The following is a 13,493-nucleotide window of genomic DNA, read 5'->3' on the forward strand; positions in this document are numbered from 1 at the left end:
TCCCTGTGCCTTAATTCATGCAGGCCATTTTTATCTCTACCCCTCCTCATTTCTCTTTCATTTCTCTCCTCCCGTGATATTGAAGCCTTCTCCCCCCCCCCTTTTTCTTTCTTTCATTTCTCATTTTTCTGCTCATTCAGCTCCGCCCACTTCCCTGTTCCCTCGCTATTACAGCCTTACCAAATTATCAATATGCCATTATGCAAAGATAGTTACACCATGATGTTTTTATTAGGTAGTTTGTGTCCCCCTTGGCTGCCATTTTGTCTGGTGACTTCCTGTAGACCTCTACGTCCACTCTGCTCTTCGTGGTAGGAAGGGTATGCCTCTCTGGCTTCTGAGGATGTCCTAATTATCCAATGTGCTCTCTGGGGTTCAGCTGATTTCGCTCCTATGTTAAAACTTATCGCACAACCGTATAAATATTGTTTTTCTGTGATGTGAATACATTATAAATGATGATATGTTTCTCCTAGATATCACAGGCACCCTGAAGAAGACCTGTATTAGGTCTAAATGCATTGGGGTTGTCGCTCCCCCGCCACATGGTGTTTGGGGTGCTGTTTTTCACTTTTGTGATAATCATTATGCGATACAATATGCTGTCATCATTATATGTCTGTAACCGGAGCTCATAACATACTTCCCCGCCAAGGGGTAGTTTTTAATATTTATTTATTCACCTTGTCACTTTTGATAATGCTTGTTTAATAAAGTAATACTTTCTAGAAACCTTTGATTTTTTTCTATTTCAATACCTTTTTTCATATTTGCTGCCTAAAAACCCTCTGGGGATTGATACCCAGGGTATCCCTTGTCTCCAGAACTGAAAACCGCTTTTCACAAACGCTCTCCATCCAACCTCACTGAGCTCAAGCGGTTTTGCAAGGAGGAATGGGCAAAAATTTCAGTCTCTCGATGTGCAAAACTGATAGAGACATACCCCAAGCGACTTACATTTTTTCCAAATGCTCCTAAATTGCATTGCATGGAATGTTCTGATTGTATACTAGTTATGCTAGGCGTTTCCTGTGGCTATTCAGGAATATTCCTAGGATGACCACAAAGGGGAACCGGCAGGTCACCCTAGGAAAGAAGTTGTATACGAAGAACCAACAACGGTATCTTATTAAAAAAACAAAAGCTTTATTGAAAAATATCCAATCAAAAACACAGCAATTCTAAAACCCCCAAAAACCTCAGTAAAAACCAAGCGGACAACGTTTTCACACTACACACAGCAAAAACTGGCCCCCCATACACACACATGCATCACCAGCACTCAGCTAAAACAGCTCAAATGAGGTCAAGGCAGTCTGGCCTGGGAGCATAATGTTGAGGGTTCCAAGTCAAGACAAATCTTGCTGATACAGTATAACGGATTACCTCAGGCTTAGGAAGACTGCTCGCAGGTGCCCAGTATCTGTAATCAGTGAGCTAAAGCTGTATGATTCAATTTTGTACCAGTCCCAGATCTGAGATAGTGTGGGAGCACATAAACTCTGTGGAAGTATAAGTCTCTTAGTGACCATGAGCATATACTATAGCCCACACAGCTATGCGGAAATAGTAGATAGACTGCCAATATAAAAAAGTTGGCAAATATAGGAAGACCTCCTGATAGTTTTAAGGCCAACCAGCCTGAAGTTGCATTCAGCCAAAGTTTTTAGGGAATCAACATGATTTATCACCAGCGCCTGACCCACTGTGCAATCACAGTAAACCGTAATGCGTTCGATAAGACATATGCATGGGGGATGGAGTTACAAGCGTGCCCGGAGGCTCTCATCACTCTGTCACACCTGAAGTGGTAGGCCTCCTTCTCCTCCCTATGTATCGATGGAAAGTGCAGGTAGTTGGTATAGCGGCTGAAGGCTTTTCCTGGTCAGGCGTTGCTCGTATGGGGTACTGAGCTGAGGTAAAGTGTTTGTTATTCCATTACCATCCACTCCAAGCAGGTAATGGAACTAGTGTCATACAGCTGGTGAAGCTCATGTTGCCCCGCAGAACCCTCTGTGAGGCTTATGTCAACGCATTTTACATACGTCACATATGCTTCGTCAGGACGTACCAACCCTCCATCTTCACATCTATTTATAGATATACCTTTTCATGCCAGTTACAGTTGGAGCATCTACCTACAGCAATCTAGTGGTAAAATGTGAAAATCCCATTTATGTTAAAGAAAGTAATGTACCATTACCCATAACCAGGTAAATCCATTCAAATCAAAGCAAAAAGTGTATTTACATCGGGATAAATAATGGTGTGGTATCGGACTGCATTAAAAACTACAGCAACCAAGAGCTCCTATACATATATTTCCTCCTCCTGAGAGGGTCTCACTGCACCGATACATGGTAAGGGTGTCCAGTAATTTTGGATCACCTAATCAGGTGGCGGGAGGCCCAAATCAGGGTTCAAGGAAGACTTTCAGGCTCATTTTGTTGTTTTACCCTTTTGGGGGTCAGGGTATCAAGCCTGAAAATCCAGGATTTTCCTTTCCTAAGTAAAACATTATCGAAGTCACTTCTACGGTTGGATAAGTGCAGGGCAAAAAAGCCTTTTACTTTAAGTCCATTGGGTTTACCCCCATGTACTGCTGCAAAATGCAGACCAATGGGTGTTACCTCTTTTAATTTTATACTTTTTAAGTGTTCACCTAATCTGACACGCAATTGGCGTTTGGTTTCACCTATGTACATTTTCTTACATGGGCACTCTAAGATATAGAGTACCCTTGCAGTAGCGCAGGTAATAAACTGTTTGATCCCAAAGTTTGTTCCACCATCAGAGTCAGAGAACACATTGGACCTGTCCACATATTTACACATATGAATTATAATTATATATATTATAATTATAATTCAGATTGTAACAGTGTATCGTTTAAAATTTTAGACCATTTAGCGACCATTGCTGATCTCAGGTGGGTGGCTGTCTGGCTAGCACCCTGTGGTGGGTGGGTGGCTGGCTGGCACCCTGTGGTGGGTGGCTGGCTGGCAAACTGTGATGGGTGGGTGGCTGGCTGGCACCCTTTTGACGCTGGTTGGCTGGCACCGGGTGGCTGATACCCTGGCTGGCACCCTTTGGTGACTGGCTGGCAGTGCCACCCTGTGGTGGCTGGCTGGCACCGCTTTGTTGGCTGGCTGGCACCCTTTCGTGGCTGGCTAGCTGGCACCGGGTGGGTGGGTGGCTGGTTGTCATCAACCTTTGGTGGCTGGCTAGAACCCTTTGAAGGCTGGCTAACTGGCACCCTGTGTGGTGGCTGGCCTGGCACGTACAGGCCCAGGGCCTGTGGCTGTCTAGCTGGTACAGTCAGGACTCAGGCAGGGCCTGTGGCTGGCTCCCTGGTACACACTACACAGTGGGTGTGTGGGACTGGGTTGCTGGCTGGCACCAGGCAGCTGTGGGTGGTGGGTGGGTGGCAGCGGCGGCTGTGTTACAGAAAAGAACAGATACAGAACGTGTCAGACTCTTGGTCACTGTTCACTCACTAGATGTAGAAGAACTCTGTCCCGACTGACCGCCTGTGCTGCATGCAGACTCCAGTGAGGCCGGGGCGGGTAAAAGACACTGTAACGAGGCAGAGGGAGGCGGCCTAAGAACTGTCCACTCTGCTTCATATCCCTATTCTTCGTTATGCCAGATTTGGTGGGTGCTTTGGACAGCCTTTATTTTCTGCTGTAGGCCCCAAAATCAATGAAATATTACTTTGGAAACAGTATTAAAGAAAAAAAAAAAGAAAAAAGACCATCTTTTTACTTTGCATACTTACAAATAAACATGTTTTGCCTGGGGTTCTCTTGTACATCTAGAAATGTATCTCCTCTTTAAGCTTACCCTCACTCTGGTTGCTTGGTCCCCACTGAGGATTTGAGATGCTGCGGCAGTCCTTCCTTTCTCCACTTTTTCCCCTCCTTTCTCTTTTCCTCCTAGCTGGTTTGTTTAGGTTCTCTCTGTCTCATCTTTTATTTTTGGGATATCTTGCACTTCAGTCTTTAGGCTCTAATACTGTTATAGTTTTCAGCCTTCTTTTGTTATTTTGAATGCTAACACACTGTTTATTTTGAGACATGACTATATGCTCTAAATGGTCCATACTAGTGGTCCTCACTGATGTACCTCTACTAGTGTTTATGTCTCTTCATCTACTTTGACAATGTTTGTTGAATTGTTTGTTCAGTGTGCTATGCATACAAAATATCTGTTATGTGTATAGTGCATGTATCTTTTCGCTTTTTAAAAAAAATATTCAATAAAAATTGTTAAGGATAGAAATATATATCCTTAAAGTACAATTTGAATTATATATATATATATATATATATATATTATATATATATATATATATATATATATATATATATATATATATATATATATATATATATATATATATATATATATTATATACACACACACACCACACTGTATATTTGTACAATTAGAGCAGTTCAACTTTGTGAGCCGGATGTATCAAAATAGAGTAACATTTCATTCTAGATAATGTCAAACAACCAGAAAGTGTAATTGCAAGTCAAATGTTTGTATCCAGTTCAAGAACCTAAAGTCAGTTAATTAAGGCCAACTGCTGTTACTGTTATAACCCAGGAAATCTGGATCCACAGCAGTTAACCACCATTAGCTGAATGAACACAACAAGTAGTGGTAAAGTGTCAGCGGATAACGTTACAGCATCATTTTGCGTTATTACAACACTTGAATGCGGAAGCAGACTAGATTTAATCTTTGGAGGGCATAGACCAACATTTAAGTGCTTTAAACCACTAAAGCCTGCTGCAATTTACTGTCTATGCAGGAGGCAGGTTTACATCAGATAATATATCCATTAGCGTAAGATTGCCCTCTGTCCTCAGCAATAGGTGCATTTATCTAATTGAGAGAAGTAGATGAACATACACATGCGGAAAAGTACATGCTGCTGGACGTTCCTGCTTCATTCGAGAACACACATTCAGTCTTAAAAACATCTGCCATTATAAAAGAGTAAAAACATTACAGGTAATTACATGGAAAAGCAAAACTTCTGCTACCATGCATTATCAAATGAGCAAATGTTCAAATCGACCTTCATCACATGGCTAAAAGAAGCAATCATTGATAAACACACTATTTGTACCCAGTACTACGCTAATTTAATACCATAACCCTTGGTTTGTTACATTTGCTTTAGTTTAAGTAAATGTATTTCTTGTGTATAAAAATATAACAGGGTAGCTGCCCACCTGTTCATTCCATTGTTTGGAAGTTCATCATCTCTGTATTCTTAACTAGTGCTAATAGGTGGAAGAATAGCTGTCCTGCTAAGGGCTCGGTGAAGAATTTAAAAGATATCTTTGCTGTCTTTTTCCTATAAGAGATTTCCTGTCCCAGAGACACAGCCATCGAAACATTTCTGTCATTTTCTGTACTGGAGATAATGGTCACCAAGATTACCCATCCACATTCTGTTTCAATCATTTTTATTATTATTTTGACAATATAAAAGAAACAAAAGTGCTGTAAAATATAGAGCATTGAACAATCCTCAAATACTCAATTTAGTAATGATACATTGGTAGGGGGAACAGATCAACAGAGAAACTCAGAAAGCAGATCATATCTTCTCAGAGTTCAAGGATGTACAGTTAGTTATTGAAAATAATATAATAAACCAGGTAGGGATATAATTTGTGGAAAACATAGATATGGAGCAACAAGAACAATCTAGTCACTAGTAACAGAATATCTATATAATCATTGCTTAAGCCTTTATATGGAGCATTGATGCCCCAGACCATGAGATCGAAACTGTCACAGACCACCAACGAAAGGATGCCCAAGACCGGTGAATCTGACTCTCAGCAAGTATTATGATGGATCTATTCATGGGGTAATGGATCTCCAAATGTAACATTTATACCTCAAGATAGGAAAGGGAAAATGTACAGAATATGGTACCAGACTGGTAGGTGTCAGAGGAGTGATGAAAAGGAATAAGAAAGGGAAAAGAAAGAAAGTAGGTGGGTGTCCCGCATGTCAACACGTTTGTGTGTTTTTGGTTTGTTCTTCCGGAACTTGTAAATAGGCAAGCCAGGGGGACCATATTTTGTCAAAAATAGTTTGTTTTTCCTGTAGGACACTCACAATTTTTTCATTCAACATGATCCATGTGAGTTTCTGTTTCACTAGTGCAATATCTATGACAGGGATTTTCCATGCTGTTGCAATAGCAATTTTGGCTACCAAAAACATTAAGTAAATTAATGTGTGAGTATATCTCGGAATATTTTCAACAGGCTTATTTAGCAGAGCGATACTCGCATCCTTAGTGATATTGACCTGTGTGACTGTAAAAATGAAGAAGCAGATTCTCATCTAGAAACGTCGACCCTTGGGGCACGTTTACCACACATGTAACGTTGTACCTATCTGTCCACAACCCCTGAAACAGGAGGCTGAGGTGCCCTGGAACATTTTGGCCAAATAGTCTGGAACTAAATACCATCTGGCCTGGACTTTGTACCCTGCCTGAATTTAAGGCAACGTTAAGAATGCCTTTGTGGATTCTTGCACTTCATTTTCGCAAATCTTCAACCTCTGGGGTAATAGATAGATCGCCCTCCCACGCCATCTGATAGGATAATCTATCGGCAGAGTTTACCTGTAATTTATAAAGCATGGAGACACCCCCGCGCTGAGCAGCATCCTACCTGCATCTATTTTCAAACATCGTTCAAACTGTCATGTCCAAGTTTTCCTTTTGCAGAGATTTAAGAAAATGGTAAATTTGTTGTAAGTGGAAGTTCTCTGCTGGAGACATCTCTAGGCTGCCTGTGTAAAAGATGGGGGGGTATATGCCCCTGTGATCAAGATAATCACCTATACGATACAGTCCCTTGTTTAGCCATCAGCCAAATCTATTAGGTTACATAACCGGTGGAAACAGGGGATTTCTGAAAAGGGAAGCAACAGAGGTGTGTGTGGAACGTAAAAGCCACCTTCTGCAGCTCGTATACCACACTTGCAATCCAAAGAATTAAATCAATTGTAAGTGGAGAAAATGCCTGTTCCTCTACGGAGACCCAGTCTGGGCGATAGTGTCGGCTATGCAGTTGGCTTAGTTGGGCAAGTTGTGCAGTTACATAATATTTCCTAAACCACCGGAATCTTTTGGAGCATACTGTACATTGTGGCCCGGGCTATTCAGGAACACTTGGGACTTCAAATATAGTGGAAAATTTTTGATTGAAACTGTCGCATGGCATGAATAGGGGCCTAGATAGGTAGAGTGCAAAAATAGTATAACAATCTGGGTAGTACTGTCATTTTCACTGAAGCGATTCTGCCCATCCAAGACAAATTCACATCAGACCACGTCTGCACATCCTTTAGTAGTTTGTCTAACAATTTCAGATAATTAGCGTTGTAGAGAGAAGAGATGTTGGGGGTCAGAGGAATCCCTAAAATGGGGAGGGATGTCTGCTGCCACTGAAAAGGGAACTGATTTTGAGTACTCCGCAGAGTCAAGTTTGGCAAGTTGATATTCAATGCCTCTGATTTATCATGATTAACCATAAGTCTCAAGATTTTTTGGTAATGTGGTGTGGGGGAGGATATAAATAACATCAAGTCATCTGCGAATAGTGCACATTTGTGACTTTTACCCCCGCTCTCTATACCCAGGATGTCCGGATTGTGGCGTATTGCAATTGCAAGGGTTTCCGATAGCTATAACAAACAAAATGAGGGATAGCGGGCATCCTTGCCAGGTACCAGATACGATATGTATTAGGTCTGATTTATGGCCATGCATAATTATCTGAGCAGTAGGTGTACTATATAATGAGTGTAGCGAGGCCAAGAACTTGGGACCAAAATTCCATCTCGATAATACCCGGAAAAGGAAGGATCATGACAGGGAATCAAAGGCTTTGTGAATGTCTAAGGACAGCAGCATCCCCGTCCTATTTGTCCCACCATACCAAGAAGAATGAAGTATGAAAAAAAGGTCAATTGCTCTGCGGACCTGATTGGCTGCCTGCCTATGTGGCAAAAAGCCCACCTAATCTGAGTGTATATAGTCAGCAATAAACGTCGATAGGCGATTTGTAAGAATTTTGGTGAACAATTTCAGGTCAATATTAATTAAAGATATGGGTAGATAGTTGACTACATCGCTGTGGTCTTTGTGGGGTTTAGGGTTAAGGGTAATAAATGCTCTATGTGAGTCAGCATCTATTGGGTCACCCTGTTGAATGGTTTTGAAAACTTGTGTTTAGGTAAGGGCCAGTAAAGAAGCAATTTTCTTGTAATAGAGGGTTGTAAATCTATCCGGGCCTCGTGCTTTGTCCAAGGGGGCTTGTTTAATGACAGCCAACACCTCCTCCACTGTGATTTCCCTTTCTAGGATGTCTCTATGTTCATCAGTAAGGGTCGGAATGGGAAGCTATTCGACAAAATTGACGAACTCCAATTGGGCAGTGTCGCCCTTGTCACCGTATACATTTTCGTAGTATGTTTGAAATGCTTGAATATATAATCAAACTGCGCTAACACGTAAACAGTGAGCTGCCAGCACTCCAACTGACATGTGTTGTACAAATGCAACTAACCACTTTAACCCTGCCCACCGTACATTTACTACGGCACTCTGTAGACTGTAGGGGGTGAGCGTGCGCTGCCGGCGGCGCGCTCCCGCCCCTGCTCGTCCCCTGGGGAGCCAGGACGTGTGACCGGCGGCTCCTCACAAAGGGGTGAGGACCTGAGATAAGGACCAAAAAAAGAACTTTAGTGCAATTCAATGAAAACAGTATCAACCACATTCTGTAAAGAAAATGATTATTGTATTAAAAATATGTATCAAGTAAGCAACAATCAATTTCAGGCCACAAAATAGGGCCTAGGATTTCCAAAGCCACCGACCCCGGTCGATAAAAATATGGGGGGGGGGGGGGTTCTGGAATATAGGTGAGGTGGTGCATTACTCACCGAATCAATCCAAGCTAAACATTAGCCATATTGTTAGCGATGAACAAATGCTTAATACTTAGTAGGAATCATAAATATAACCATGTTATGCCTGAAGCATTAGAGATATGGAATCTATGTAAGCAACAATGGTAGACTGATAACCTCTAGTGGAGGAAGTTAAAACAGCACCTATTAACTTTGTAGTCACAGTCTACCATAACCCTGATTCATTACTTGGAATGAAGGTTCTTGAAAAAAAAAATAGAAAAACAAAGTTAAGCAACTGTGTACGAGGAGCCCAGGGTAATAGCAGAGAACTGCAGAGAGATTTCTCTGAAGAGTGATTCAAAGATGGTATATCAGCGATTTTTCATAACGGTCTTGACTGGTGACGTGTGCGACTTCTGGTGTTTCTAGGAGATTGCCACAAAGGTGTGACTGGATGGCCTCTGTCATTCTGCCATGCTCAGAATTAGAAGAAGTGTGGGAACTTGGCGATGGAGGGGTTGAAGTGGAGATGAGTCCCAGATGTTTAAGTATGGCTTCTCCATCCGAGAAGTTGGAAAAAGAGTATGATTTGCCCTTGTAAGGAAATGTGAGGCGAAATGGAAATGACCATCAATATCAGATACCCTTTTGCTGTAGAGGTCGAAGCAGTGGTTTAAAGGATGATGATGATGATGCTTTTGCACATTTACAGGTGAGATATCTGCAAATATTTGCACCTCATGGCCTAGAAGCTGGATTGAGGGTAGCTCTCTGGCCTTTTGCATAATGCTTTCCTTCACCTTGTAGAAGTGAGGCTTAATGATCATGTCCCTTGGAGGACTCTCAGGATGCAGGACTGTAAGGGCTCTGTGAGCACGGTCCAGCTCCAATTTACTGACAGGGGTATCTGGAAGCAATGAGGTCAGTAATGTGTTGGTAGCCTCTTAGACATCTGTTATTGATTCTGGTATCCCCCTGGTGCGAAAATTGGATCTGCAGGACCTAATCTCCAAATCATCAATTTTAGACAGTGCCCCTTCCAGGCGCGCTTCAAGGTCGCAGATGTGGTCCGTATTCTGATTTGTTCTGCCCGCCGTGGCATCAAGCTTGTTCTCAATGACGTTTATCCTAGAACCCAGTTCATGAAATTCCTGCTTCAGATCCACTATAATTCTCTTGCTAGCTTTTTGCAGGCCCTGTTCTAGTAATACAGAGAATCTCGCCAGGATTATAGGGTCTCCTGAGTAGGCAGGCTGATGTGCTATGGATTGAGCGCTGAGGAGTTCCTGGGAGGCCTGCAGGCTATTCTGACTGGTGATGATATCCCCATGGCTGATCTAATGAGGAGCTTGAGGAAAACGGGGACTCACCACCTGATAGATTGCCATCCTGTGGAGTAGGGAGGAATGCTGGAGTAGCAGAGCATTCCTCTATGCCTGAGGATTGTCTTGATGTCTGGGGCCCTTCAGGGTAGTCAGCCTGCAGCAAGGTCTCGTTCGCCAGCAGCGCCGCCATATGGGTGAATCCGGGTGGCTGCTTTACAATATTCTGTGGCTTTCCCAGGGTGTTTTTGGGCTTCACCTTTGCCATATAAATGTAGCCACGGAGGGCTCTGGGTGGTTTGTGAGAGTCCTGGGCCCTCGAATCAGCAGGATGCAGCCCGATTGGGTCGAGCGTGTGGGAGCCGGTTCAGAGTGTGTCCTCCATTCTCATCTCACGCATGCGCCCCCAACCATCCACATTCTATCCAAAGTATGCCTTACGACCTCAATTTTAGGGCTCTTGCACATGGTCGGTTGAGCCCATTCAACATAAATGTCAGCATTTTCCCAATTGCACCATACAGCCTCCCATAGGTATAAATGTCGTTGTGCTGCTGTACTTGGGTATTCACCAGTGCTATTCTGAATACAAGTATAGCTTATGGATGTGTGCAAAAAATTAATATTTTTCTATTTTTTGCATATGCCCAAATGCTATACTTATGGTTATGATAGCACCAGCATATACCAAAGTGAAGCAGCATTCAGCCACACATATCTAGAGAAAGCTGTACTCTACAACTGGGCTTCCTGGCAGGGAAAAAACATTGGCATTTACATTGAATGGGTTCAGCTACCCGTGTGCAAGGGGCCTTAAGCTGGCCATATATGGATCAAAATTTGGACATTTTAGCAGGAATCATTACAATTCGAATTGCAATCTGTCTATAGGCCCATTGATCAACTTTAGTACACCCAACACATGTTTTTTCCACCTGATTACTGCCGGTGGATATATTCGCCAGCAGTGATCATTGTTTTTTGATGGTGGGGAAGGCACTACTCGCACTACCCACCAGCAGAACAGAATAGTGCTGCAGGAGGGATTTCCCCATCAACTTCAACTCATGGTTGAAGGAAAAAAATTGCATATTGTATGGCCTGCTTTAGATCTGTCTTATTTATAAATATCTCACCAATGCCACCTGCATATTGGGTGACATTTGTTTTTCATACTAATATCATAAAGGCTTTCTCAAACTTAGGTCCTTACCTCTGGGCATCCTGGATGCCTGTACATTCTATGTACCAATTTTTTAATCTTTTTTATTCTTTACATGCCCATTTTTGCTTCATTGTAAGCTAATGTGTGGAACGATTACACTGAAAAAATCCTGAAAGATGAGTGAAATATTAATCTCCCTCTTTTATCCAAACATAAAAGCATGAGATTGAAAAAGTTACTCTTTAATTGCCTATCAAAACAAAATTGCTACTTCTAGACCATGCCTTCTACACAAACTCTGGCCTTTTTCATACATTCAATCCTATTGGAAACAAGTGGAAATCTTTGTTGCATCAATCACTGGTTTCCGCCCTCATGGTAACCCTTACCTTCTTCTGTTCGGTTTCTTTGACATTGTTAAACACAACCTACCTGGACCACAGTCCAGAATTCTTCAACACAATGAAGCCTGGATTGTCACCTGTTACATGTCGGCTAGAAGGGCTATTCTCAAGAGATGGACCTCTCATGATCCTCCCACCATCAATGATCTTAAAACCAATTTCACAAATCTCCTTAGGTTAGAGAAATTGGACATGCTCTTCTCCAACCAGCGAAAGCGTCTTGGTTTCCAACATAAATGGTCTTCTTTCATTAATAAAATCCTCTCCGCAGCTGACATACAAGTCCTGATGTAATTCACTGCTTCTTATTATTCCACGACTCACCCTCATTGTTTCTAACTCCAACCACAGAGCCTATCCAAAGATTCTCTGAGTCCCAGTTCACACATATGCGATGCGGAAACCCTGTAAATCCACTGCGGGTTCCCGCATCCAACTCAACTCGCAGGCAGTTCACACTGCCATATGTGAATCGCTGGGGGTGTCAATACAAATGTAATGACACCCCCCAGATCAGTTCGCATATCATATCTGTCAGTTCAGACATGAATCGGATCGCATAGGTGTGAACACCCATGCGATCCAATTCTGGTGCGGACCCAAAAAAGGGTCCTGTGGGAGTTTGGTCTAAATGCGATGCAAATTCAGACATACAATCGGTATCGCTTAACTCGCATCGCACAGGCATAGCATGTCATTTGCAGAGCAGTGCGCTGCGAATCACATGCAATGTCTGTCATTGCATATGTGTGAACCGGCTCTGAAGCCCAAATATCTCCAATGCCAGGTTCTCTAGCTTTTCTCTCCGCCTCCAACTTTATCGTCCTTAAGAGTGGACTTCCTATTTTCGCAATGACTGTGCTGGTTGGACATGATATTGATCAGGCCAGGCTTTTTTATTTCTGTCCTTTATCTGCACCTGCATCTATTCTTACCTTTCATTGATGTTTTACTTTCATTTAATATGCCTTCATGTTATCTCTTTTTTTTTTTACATCTCATGTGCCTCTGAAAGCTCAATGTTTGCAATATTTGACTGGAGTTCATCTCCCTCCCCCATCTCCCCCTCTTCTTCTTCTTCTTCTCTCCCTCCCTCCCCCTCCCCTTACCACCCCCCCCCCCTCCCATTCTTACCTCCTGCCCCCCCCCCCTCCCCGAGGAAACGGAACCTTGTGTGTTCCACTTATACGACTCTGTTTGCATTACTGGCATGTTTGGACGTTTACTGTATTTCTACCTGAAAACCAAATAAAATGTATTTAAAAAAAAAAAAAAATTGCGTTGCATCAGTTATTATCCTGTAGCCTTTTTATTATTTTTTTTACAAGGTATTGCCAACATAGCAACATCAATTTTTTTGGAAAGGCTCTATTTATCTTGATTAGCAATACTTAAAATCTCTCTATGATCATTTCCACACTGAATTTCAAGTATTCTAGCCTATTTCTATTAATCTGAATGATCTCCAGTTTCTCTCCTTTAACCAGCAATTTTCCACCTGCCTCTTCAGATATTTTTTTTTTAGTCAAAGTTTGTCAAGCCCGTTGGTGCCAACCAACGTCAGCAAAACATAAATGATAGGAAATCCAAAATTTTACAGCTGCCACAGAATAATAGGTGAAGGGAAATCTTCCTATA

The sequence above is a fragment of the Pelophylax lessonae genome (genome assembly GCF_965119305.1).
Source record: "Pelophylax lessonae genome assembly, chromosome: 1".
Taxonomy (NCBI): Eukaryota; Metazoa; Chordata; class Amphibia; order Anura; family Ranidae; genus Pelophylax; species Pelophylax lessonae.